Below are 9793 nucleotides of genomic sequence, written 5' to 3'. Positions count from 1 at the left end.
GGGGAAGGGTGGGAAGAGGCAGAGTGAAAGTGGGGTCTCAGGGGAGGGGGCGGAGCAGGGTCAGGAAGAGGCAGAAGGAGGGCAGGGCCACGGGGGAGGGGGCGGAGTGGGGGGCGGGGCCTCAGGGCAAAGCACCTAGGGTTAAAATAAAACTCAGTGCCTATGCAGAATGGGCCTTACTCCAAATCAGTCAAAGGGCTGGGAGTTCTGGGGCCTCACTTCCCTCCCCGGGGGCCGTCATTTACCCCAGTGCCATGTGAGTGTGAGATGGTACCAGGTCAGAACACCAGGGCCTGATTCTTAGTTCCATTAACGCCGCTCTGGCAGCATAAAGGGGGCATCTGTTGCCATCCCACAATGTTGCCAGATTGCATGACTTTATCACAAGCAATATTGGAGCTCCTGGAGTCAGGGCATGATGGGAGACTCTCAGCTGTCTCTCTTTTTTTTCTTTTTTTAAAGTAAGTTTCTAGCCCTGCTGGCTGCAGAGAAGAGCCCAAGAATGTGACCCTGGAGGCTGAGAAACCAGAGACCCAATGGATTGAACCCAACATGTATTCTTTAAAAAAATGAATAAATACAAATCTCAAGCCAATCTCGTGATTTTGGCATGTTTGGGGCTGTCATGGCAGATCATACCCACGTTAAGGCCCCTTTGTGCTTCCAGTGCGATGCAAAGATGTAAGTAAGACGCAGGTGGGTGGGGTTTGGGATTACCATGCCCTGGTATAAGCAGCTGTGATAGGTGCCAGGGCAGGGAGAGCCAGGCCCTGTGAATGATTCCCAGCCTGTCCTGCCCACCTTCCCTCCACACCCACCATCCGGAACCTGCCACCAGTCTGGGGATGCTCACCCAGGTGGCTGCCTGGGTGTAACTGACCTGGTGCTAAGCCCCAAGGTGACGCCCTGCATTATACCATATGCAGTGCTCTGCAGAGCCTTTGTACTGCGTTAACTGACACCGGTGCGAACAGACAGGGCCCAGCACTGACACCTGCTAAGCCCGGCTTCCTGCGCCCTTTAAATCCACAGAGCTCTCCAGGGACTGGGGACTGGTGAAATCCTGCACTGTTCCTGTTGTTCTCCATCCCCCACTTTTCCTGGGAGCGGTAGCATGACCCTATCTGAGTGAGGGATTGATTTCCACCTCATTAACTTTCCTCTCAAACTTTCACTCTCCATCCTCCCTCTCCCGCCCCTTGCGTCCCACCTTTCACTGCCAGTTCTTTCTTTCTTTCTTTCTTTCTTTCTTTCTTTCTTTCTTTCTTTCCCTTTTTCTTTTACACTCCCCAGCTCCTCCCACCCCCCTGAGCCCCTCCAATCACTGCCAGCCCCATCCTTCTGCGATAGGGCCCTCGGGAATGTCAATCAACTCCCTTTGCCACCCCCTCCTTTTAAAAAATAATCCTTTCATTCAATTGAACTTGAACAAAGTTTTGTAAGAGGGGAAGGAAAAAAAAGAGGCATGAAATAGATGGGAGACCAGGGCTTTTCAGAGCCTCTTATCTGATTGTGGAAACAGCACTTAAGAGCCCTTGCCCCCGCGCCACTGCAGCTGAACCTTGGCAGTTTAGGGCACCAACTTTACCCCGCTCGGCTCGCAGTGTGAGAAAGTTTTGCACACCACTGCTCCCACCGGGCGAAGGGGGGATCGGGTCGTTTTCATCTCAGGTTCCACCACAGTCCAGCCATCGTGGACCCCGCCTGCGAACTGTCCCTCTTCCTCTGGACTCAAGGTAAGGGCAGGATCCATTCCTAACTGGGGTGAAGGCAGAGCAGGGCATGGTTCTGCGTTGCACTCTGATTTGATGGCCTGGACTCCTCATGGGTGCTGCTGCTCAACTGGCGTTACCCTGACTTGGACCTTCCATTCCGTCAGATGCCAAGATGATGGTAGGCAGAGAGAGAGAAAGAGACAGGCTGATTCTGATTGTGCTGATGCTGGTTTTACACTGAGGTGCATTTCAGTGGGATCTATCCTGCTTTATACTGGGGTAAATGAGAGCAGGATCAGGGCCGGAGAGAGAGGGAGGGGTAGAGGGATGTAAGAGAGAATATAGCAAAACCTTTAGAGAGACTCAAACTTTTATTTGAAGTGCAGGCAAAGAGTGGAAAGTCTTTCATTCACGACAAAAATCTCCTGTAATCAATATGTCTTTGGGATCCCAGCTGACCCCCCTGCCCTGTGTCAGTCAGCTGTGAAGTTCTGTAGCCCGAGTGTTTACTCTTTTGCATGTCTGTGTGTGCAGGGGCGGGTGGGATCCCACCAGACAGCCCTCCCTGACTGCCCTCTGCCAGCCTGACATTCCGGGCTGCTGGAACGGGATCCGTCCCCGGCCCGTATGGCCGACCCCAGTGCGGCCTCCTTGTCGGGCTGGGATTCCTTTCGCAGCGGGGAGCGGGCACGGACTGATGAGTAGGTGCCACCGCAGCCAGTTTTGGGGGGGAGATCGGGTCCTGCAGCTCTGAATTCACAGAACCCGCCACCTGGAGCTTGCTTCGCAGCTGCCCACACTGGAGCCCCAAAGCAGGCACCCTGGGCTCCCCCTGTCACCTCCTCCGCCCACCTCCCCTTCCCCTCTCTTTGCATCTGACATGGGCCCAGCAGCTGGAGACGGGCAGCTGGAAAACCGCTGCCCTCATTACTCTGCCCTGCCTGCGTCGCGATGGCTACAGGGCCAAGTGCCTGCACTCGTCCCCCAGCGTGACTTGGTGACAAACACAGGTTTGGGTCCATGGTTCGTGAATGACGCCGTTAAATGTCCTCCAGTCTCCCAACAATTGGCTCGATCCAGCTGGTAACGGCACAATTATTAGAGGACCCCAGCCGAGAGCAGGGGCTCCCTTAGGTGCTACAAAGTCACCTCGTGAGAGAGGGACCCCAAAGTGCTCACAACCCACTGGCAGAGGAGAGATTATTATCCCCACTTGACGGCTGATGGGGAGAGATTAAGGAAAGTGCCCCAGGCTGTCCTGGGCAACTGTGGCAAAGCCGGGAACTGAACCCCGCTCTCTAGATTCCCTGCTCGACTCTTATGCTACAAAAGCATCCATCCTCTCCTTGTTTAGGTGGAAGCCCAGCCCCATAAAGGCCGCACCTGCCCTGCCTCCCCGAGGCATGATGCCTGGGTGAGTTGGATGCTCTGTCCCGAATTGCTCAAAAACAGGCACACAGCTGCCGATTGCCCATCCTGCCTGGGCTGAAAAGGTGGAGAGGGGGCAGAAAAGGGCCATGCAAACCATCTGAAAAAGGCTTCTCGAGAGAGACATACAGAACTCTGGTTGTTTACCTGATCAAAGAGAAGATGGAGAGGTGACTTGATTACACTGTAGGACTGCTTTCCCCGGGAGAAAATAATGGATGCTAATGGGCTCTTTGATCGAGGAGAGAAAGGCCGAATCAGAGCCAGCGGCTGGCAGCTGAAGCCGGATAAATTCCAGTTAGAAATTAGGCCCACGTTTCTAACCAGGAGGGTGGTTCGGCCTTGAGACAAACTCCCAGGGAAGTGGGGACACTGCCTCTCTTGATATCTTCAAACCAAGACTGGCTGCCATTCTGGAGGAAATGCTTTAGCCAGACACAAGTTACTGGGCTCAATGCAGGGGAAACTGGGTGAAAGTTCCTGGCCTGTGATATGCAGGGGGCCAGACTAGATGATCTAATGGTCCCTTCCAGCTTTAAATTCTACGATCTACGACCCTATCATGCTGGGAGGCTGTGCTGCATTATACAGACATGCCAGCCCCACCGTGCTCATTTCTAAAGATATCCCTAAAAGGGCCGGGCTGGAGCACGAATGGCTTCTCTTGAGATAACCGACCAGGTGAAAGGTTGGGCCTTTATTGTGGACATCGGCTCCCCAGCAGGGTCTGCTTCCCGTCTCCAAAGCCCTGGACGGGGTGAGGCAGTTCCAACGCCTTGATTGTTTTATTAGTGCTGGGTGAGAAGTACAGCGCCAGGTCTGTGAATGCCACTTCAGAGCCTTAGCTGCTTTGTGCTTCCTCTCGTCCCTATGCGCTAGTCATTCGTGCCAATGGGATTTTTTTTGAATCCATGTCTGGGGGCTGGCTACCCTAGTGAAACAGGGGTAGAGGTGAGCAAATCAGAGAATCCCCTGCTCATTATTCTGCCAGGGGTCTTCAGTCCCAGAAGGAGGAAGGATGGTCAGTGGTTCAGGCACTAGGTGATAACTCAGGTTTCCTCTGGCTCCCTGTGTGACCCTGGGCCAGTTAATTCTCAACAACTGGGGCCAGATTTTTAGATGCAGCACAGTGGGTGCTAAGCGCATACAAGGAGCTGTTGCTGACTCTGGCAATTTTATCCCAAGTCTCACGTTTACTTGCTGTTTTTCTTCAAGCCCCAGCTGCTGGAGTCAGGTGATGATATGAGCCTTTCAGCTGTCATTCAGTACTAACGTTTATAGCTCTCACAGTTAGGGAGAAACGCTGAACATTGTGGCCCTGAAAGGCTCACAACCCAGAAGGCAAAGAAACAGAACCCACAATGTATTATTATTATTTGTATTCTCATAATTTTTAAGCCAATCTAAAGTGATTTTTGGGGGGCCCGGCTCATGGTTTTTAAAGGCTTAGTGTTGACAAGATTGTAGCTGGGGCATGCTGGTGAGCTCTTGAGAATCTGCTCCCCCTCTATCTATCTATCCCCATTCACCCCATCTATCTATCTATCTATCTATCTATCTATCTATCTATCTATCTATCTATCCCCACATACCCCCTCTATCTATCTATCTATCTATCTATCTATCTATCTATCTATCTATCTATCTATCCCCATACCCCCTCTATCTATCTATCTATCTATCTATCTATCTATCTATCTATCTATCTATCTATCCCCATACCCCCTCTATCTATCTATCTATCTATCTATCTATCTATCTATCTATCTATCTATCTACTGCACTTGAGCACCTCACAGATACTTAAAAAATCATCTTTCTTTCCAAGGCTGTACAAAATCTTGTACTATATTGGGTGTTGTGTAAGTAGATGGGTGTTTTGTGGTGGGGGGTTTGTTGTGTGAGTGAGTAGATATGTTGTGGGATGTGTGTGTAAAATATATCAAGGGAAAGTGCAGTTGAAGAAACCAGTTTTCCTATAGTTCTGAGCATAGTAAGGCCTGTGGCCTCTTCTTTCCAGTGGCCGCTGTGAGTTCCTCAGTCTCGCTTTAACCCCATGACCATTCTGCTTCCTGCGCTTATGAGCCTTCCCCCACCCCCCACCCCCATTGCTTCCTGACTCCATTGTACTGTAGCTGTCATGGCAGGTCCTGGTTGTGGGCTGGGGTGTATTCTCACTGGTCCCACAAAGGGCTCTGAAGAGCAGGACAGATTCGGCTGGACCCTGGGAGCTGGTGCAGAGAGGGCAGACCTGGCAGGACATGTTGCTGAGTAGATGTGCTGTACCAGGGCATGTGGCCTCCCTTGCCACCCCTAGTAACTGGAGGCCCGGGTCTGTGCTGGCTCCGAACGAATCGTTGCTCTGGGCATCCTGTGTCTCTGTGTCCTTTGGGTTTTCACTGCCTTCCTCGTGCCACTGGGCTGAGCTTTTCTTGCTTCCCGTGTTTGACAGCATCCCCACCCCCAGCACCAAGAAAGGGCAGCATCTTAGCCCCCTACAGCCGCTTGTCTGCAAAACCATCACCAACAAGGGGGCAGCAAGATGCAGGTGGAAGCAGCACACAGAGAACTGACGGGGAGTGTGGGGCAGCTCTTATGGGTGTGAGCTGGCTCCGAACAGACAGAAAGGAGCTCACTTCATCGCCCCGTGCCTCAGTTTCCCCATCCGTACAGTGGGGATAATGGCCCTGTGTTGACTCCCAGGGGGTCTGTGAGGAGGAATACAGTAAAGATTATGAGGTGCCCAGACACTAGGTGACAGACAAATTACTTGCACAGCTGCATATATGGACTTGGCAGAGGCAAACACATCCACTGTCTTGAAAAGTTTACAGTGTAGGAGGGGCAGGACAGGCATGTGGGGAGGGCATGGGGTTACGGATGGGGAAGAAGTGGTTATTATGGTCATTACATTTGGCCCTTAGAATCCCTAGCCCTCAGAGTGCTTCATGACACAAATGGGGAAACTGAGGCACAGAGCAGGGCAGGCCTTGCTCACGTTCACACAAGAAGGGAGTGGAACAGCTCCCCAGTTTCCCCAGTCCCGGCCCTGTGCCCCTACCCCCTGGAGCACACTGGCAAGCTGGGGAAGGGGCTGACAGAGGGTGCCAAGCCAAGAGTGGGAGGGAGGATCAGGAGGAGCATCGGTATCTCGGGGCACAGGTGGGCTGGGCAGAGGAAGTGAGACCGGAGATGCGGGCGGCGGTGAAATCACACAGGGCCCGGTGGGTGAGGATGAGTTGCCTGAGCCAGCTGGGATCTAAGGCAAACAGCCAGCGTGGCAGGTGAAGGAAGGCCGGAGTGGGGTGGGAACGGGGCAGAGACCCCAGCAAGGAGCAGTCAGTGACCATGGGGCAGGCAGAGCCTTCAGCAGCTGCCAGCTGGGCCGCTCTGTTGAGGAAGAGGCCGGATGACTCTGCAGGGTGTGCGCTACAGGATGAGAAGGGCCCAGTGGCCACAGGAAACGGGCAGGCTGAGGGATTAGGAGGCCAGTAAAGGCCTCATCTGTTTGCCTCTCCCTCCCCACCACGTGTGGCACAGTCCCCCGGCTGCAGGGCCCACTTTGGCACGTCTCTCTGGTGAACCAACTTCAGATCACGACTGCCAAGGAGGCCAAGGGGTTTGGGTGGCCCTGACTGCGAAGCCCAGCTTGAGGGGCCTCAGGCCCGACCTTCCCTTGCCCTGCCCCTCAACACGACAGCTGGCACCCTCTCCCAGGGCAGCAGCAAACACAGGACTGCAGGACACACCATTGCAATTTCTTAAAAGGCCAGACCCACTCAGCACCGACAGCTCCCCTGGCTATCCAAGCGGGGTTTATCTGACAGCCGTCCGACTGGAACATAGCAGAACGTAACCCACCCACCAGAGAAATGTACCTAGGTCAAAGGACAGTCCTTGAAACCTGTAGACTCTCCTAGTGATGAAACTTACAGGACTCTACAGAAATTACACAGGGCTTGGTTTATGCAGCCATGTCGACCCCGGGATATTAGAGACACCAGGTGGGTGAGGAAATGTTTTTCATCGGACCAGCTTCTGTGAGTGAGGGGGACGAGCTACCCAGAGAAATTGATAGAAATTACTCTCAAAATCACACCACTATAAAGTGGATGTCTGAGAGTGTCTGACCCCATTTTGCACTTGTGAAAAGCTGTCCGCAGGGCAGGGTGATGGAAAACCAGGCCCTGGAGATTTCAAGGCCGACGTGTCTAAAACAACCTCTAGCACTGAATAGGACATTTTTTCTCCCGGCTATAGAATTTCCCAAGTGAGTCTGAGAATTCTGCAGAAATTACAGTGACCTTCCCTAGGACTGTTCCTGGAGGGAAGCACGTGGTGACAACAAGCGTCTGTTCAGTCAGACTTTTTGTATTTGCTCAGGATTCTCTGCGCTACATTTTTAAAGTATATGTACTCAAGAAAGATCTTTATCAGAAAGGAAAGCTGCCATTGTAGTTAAGGCACTAGTCTGGGACTCAGGGAATCTATGTTTAATTCTCAGCCCCCTCCTGAGCTAAGTCACATGGTCACCCTGTGCCTCAGTTTCCCTTCTGTGAAGTGGGGGTAATACCCCTTCCTGGCTTGTCTATTTCGATCATGAACTCAGATTGGCTCTTAGCATTTCCCATCTCTTTGCATGGGTGCAAATTAGAGCAGGACTGTTAGCTCAATGCAGTCTTGCGTTCCACCGACATCCCAAAGCCAAGCGTTTCTGATAAAGAGCTGAATTTTCATGGGTTTATCTGGGGAAAAATCCCTGGTTGTTTTGAGCTCAGCTCTTTCTGGGATTGCCTCCAGGGCTCCCATGTCACAGTGGAATGAGTCCTTGTAGTGTTTCACACTCCCTCCAGGTGGGTGTAGATGATGATGTCAGCTGCAGGGCAAGAGAGAGTGAACGGGGGACACTGACTCTTCCCTACCTCGCTGGACAGCACTTATATGGGAATGCTTCCAAAGTCTCCCACAGCATTGGCAACAGGGGCCGGTCACAGCTGATAAGGCCCATTCTGATCATCTGGTCCGACCTCCTGCAGGGCACAGGCTAGAGAACCTTCCCCAGGGATTCACGTGATGCTGGGTGAGGTTCTGTGGCTAGAGAGAGGTGGGCGTGTACAGGGATAGAGAGAGAGAGAAAGAGAGACAGAGAGGGGTGGATGGGGCTGGGTAGATAGATAGATGGGGATGGTTAGCTAGAGACAGATGGGTGTGTATAGGGATAGATAGATAGATAGATAGATAGATAGATAGATAGATAGATAGATAGATAGATAGATAGATAGATAGATAGATAGATAGATAGATAGATAGGGTTGTATGGTGATAGACAGATAGATCCCACTCTTCGGAAGATTTCCATGACAGTTCAGCCTAAATTTCCCTTTGCTGACTTTCCTCCCAATGCTTCTGGCTGTAACTGCTGGGACCACACCTACCTCTTCCTCCCCTCCTAGGTGTTTCCCCCTTGAGGCCCCGCTTTACTCCCCAAACAAATCCCCAGTGCTGTGTAGGTTCACCTCCGGCGGGGAGCCCTCTTTGCACTGTCAGGGCAGCAGTGTGTGTATGTTAGGACATGGGCTTTGGAACAGCGCTGTCTCGAATACGCAGCTCACCTGCCCAAGGATTAGGAGTGGATTAGGGTCAGATCATGTTCTCTGGTTTGCAAGGAGTGGAAACCAAACCAAGAGCATAAATCAGCAGCCCCTGCTTCCAGCAATGGAGCATGACAGCCTCTGAAAATAAACCAGCCAGGGGAAACAGATGCCCGTGTAACCCAGTGGTGAGAATGTGTGACAGGTCCCACTCCGGGCCGTTCTAGAGCGCATATGAGTTGTTACAGCCACAAGCTACAGCAGCTTGGATCTTTAATTCAAGTTATAACAGCTCTTGCTTTTAGTCCTGGGGATCCCCACGTCCGGCCCTGGGGTGCCAGCCGAGTTGGCAGCTGTTGCATGCACTTAGGCTGCATTTTCAAGGGTTCAGCTCCTACTTAAGAGTCAGAGTTTTAAAGTGCCTGATATCCACAAACTCCCTCTGTGAGGCTTAAGACATAAAATGAATTGAACTCCGGCTGCTTGGGGGGATGTGGCACGAACATTTGACCCCATTTGTGGACTCCTTGCTTTTCAATGCCTTGGGTGTCCAGTTTGTTAGCGCACAGGCCAGAAGCCCGGGCTCTTGAGGTCTGTCCTGGTTCTCTCAGGGTGTGTCCTTGGACAAGTTACTTCCCCTCTCTGTGCCTTAGTTTTCCTCTTTGTGAAATAAGAATTGCCTGTGTCATGGGAGGAGGCAGCTGTGAATAAACAAGTGTCTGTGGTTTGACATCCGCAGGCGGGCAGTGATGTAGAAGAGAGTAAAGTATTACTGTGATTGATTAGGCACCCATATTGTGCTATAAATCAGTGCCTCTTACCGTCTCAAATGACAGTATCTGGTGCGCCAGCATCTCCTGAAAACAATCCTGTTTTCCAAACAAAAGACTGGAATTAGGTTAGCTGATTCTGTCACGTAAATGGATTTGCGTCTGGAAAGCTGATTGGCGATTCATGGCCAAACTACACCATCTCCAAGCAAACAGATCAATAAGCAAAGTTCAGGAAGCTGAAATACCAATTTACGTAAATATATTTTAGCCTATTATATCAACGAGC

General features: G+C 51.8%; 1 protein-coding gene across 3 annotated transcripts in view; it reads left to right on the top strand.

Annotated features, from left to right (window-relative positions):
* The first annotated feature begins 1419 nt into the window (after positions 1 to 1419).
* The window catches only part of KCNJ10 (potassium inwardly rectifying channel subfamily J member 10), a 68349-nt gene continuing 59975 nt past the window's right edge, over positions 1420 to 9793 (top strand). For all 3 annotated transcript variants that reach the window (XR_012156135.2, XM_073323463.2, XM_078850542.1), the window contains exon 1: positions 1420 to 1736. The gene's annotated coding sequence lies outside the window, so the exon portion shown is untranslated. The remainder of the gene's footprint in view (positions 1737 to 9793) is intronic.

The sequence above is a fragment of the Lepidochelys kempii genome, chromosome 24 (assembly GCF_965140285.1).
Source record: "Lepidochelys kempii isolate rLepKem1 chromosome 24, rLepKem1.hap1, whole genome shotgun sequence".
In the NCBI taxonomy this organism is placed as follows: Eukaryota; Metazoa; Chordata; order Testudines; family Cheloniidae; genus Lepidochelys; species Lepidochelys kempii.
Note: the sequence above shows the minus strand (reverse complement) of the source record. Positions and strands in the feature narration are given on the sequence as shown.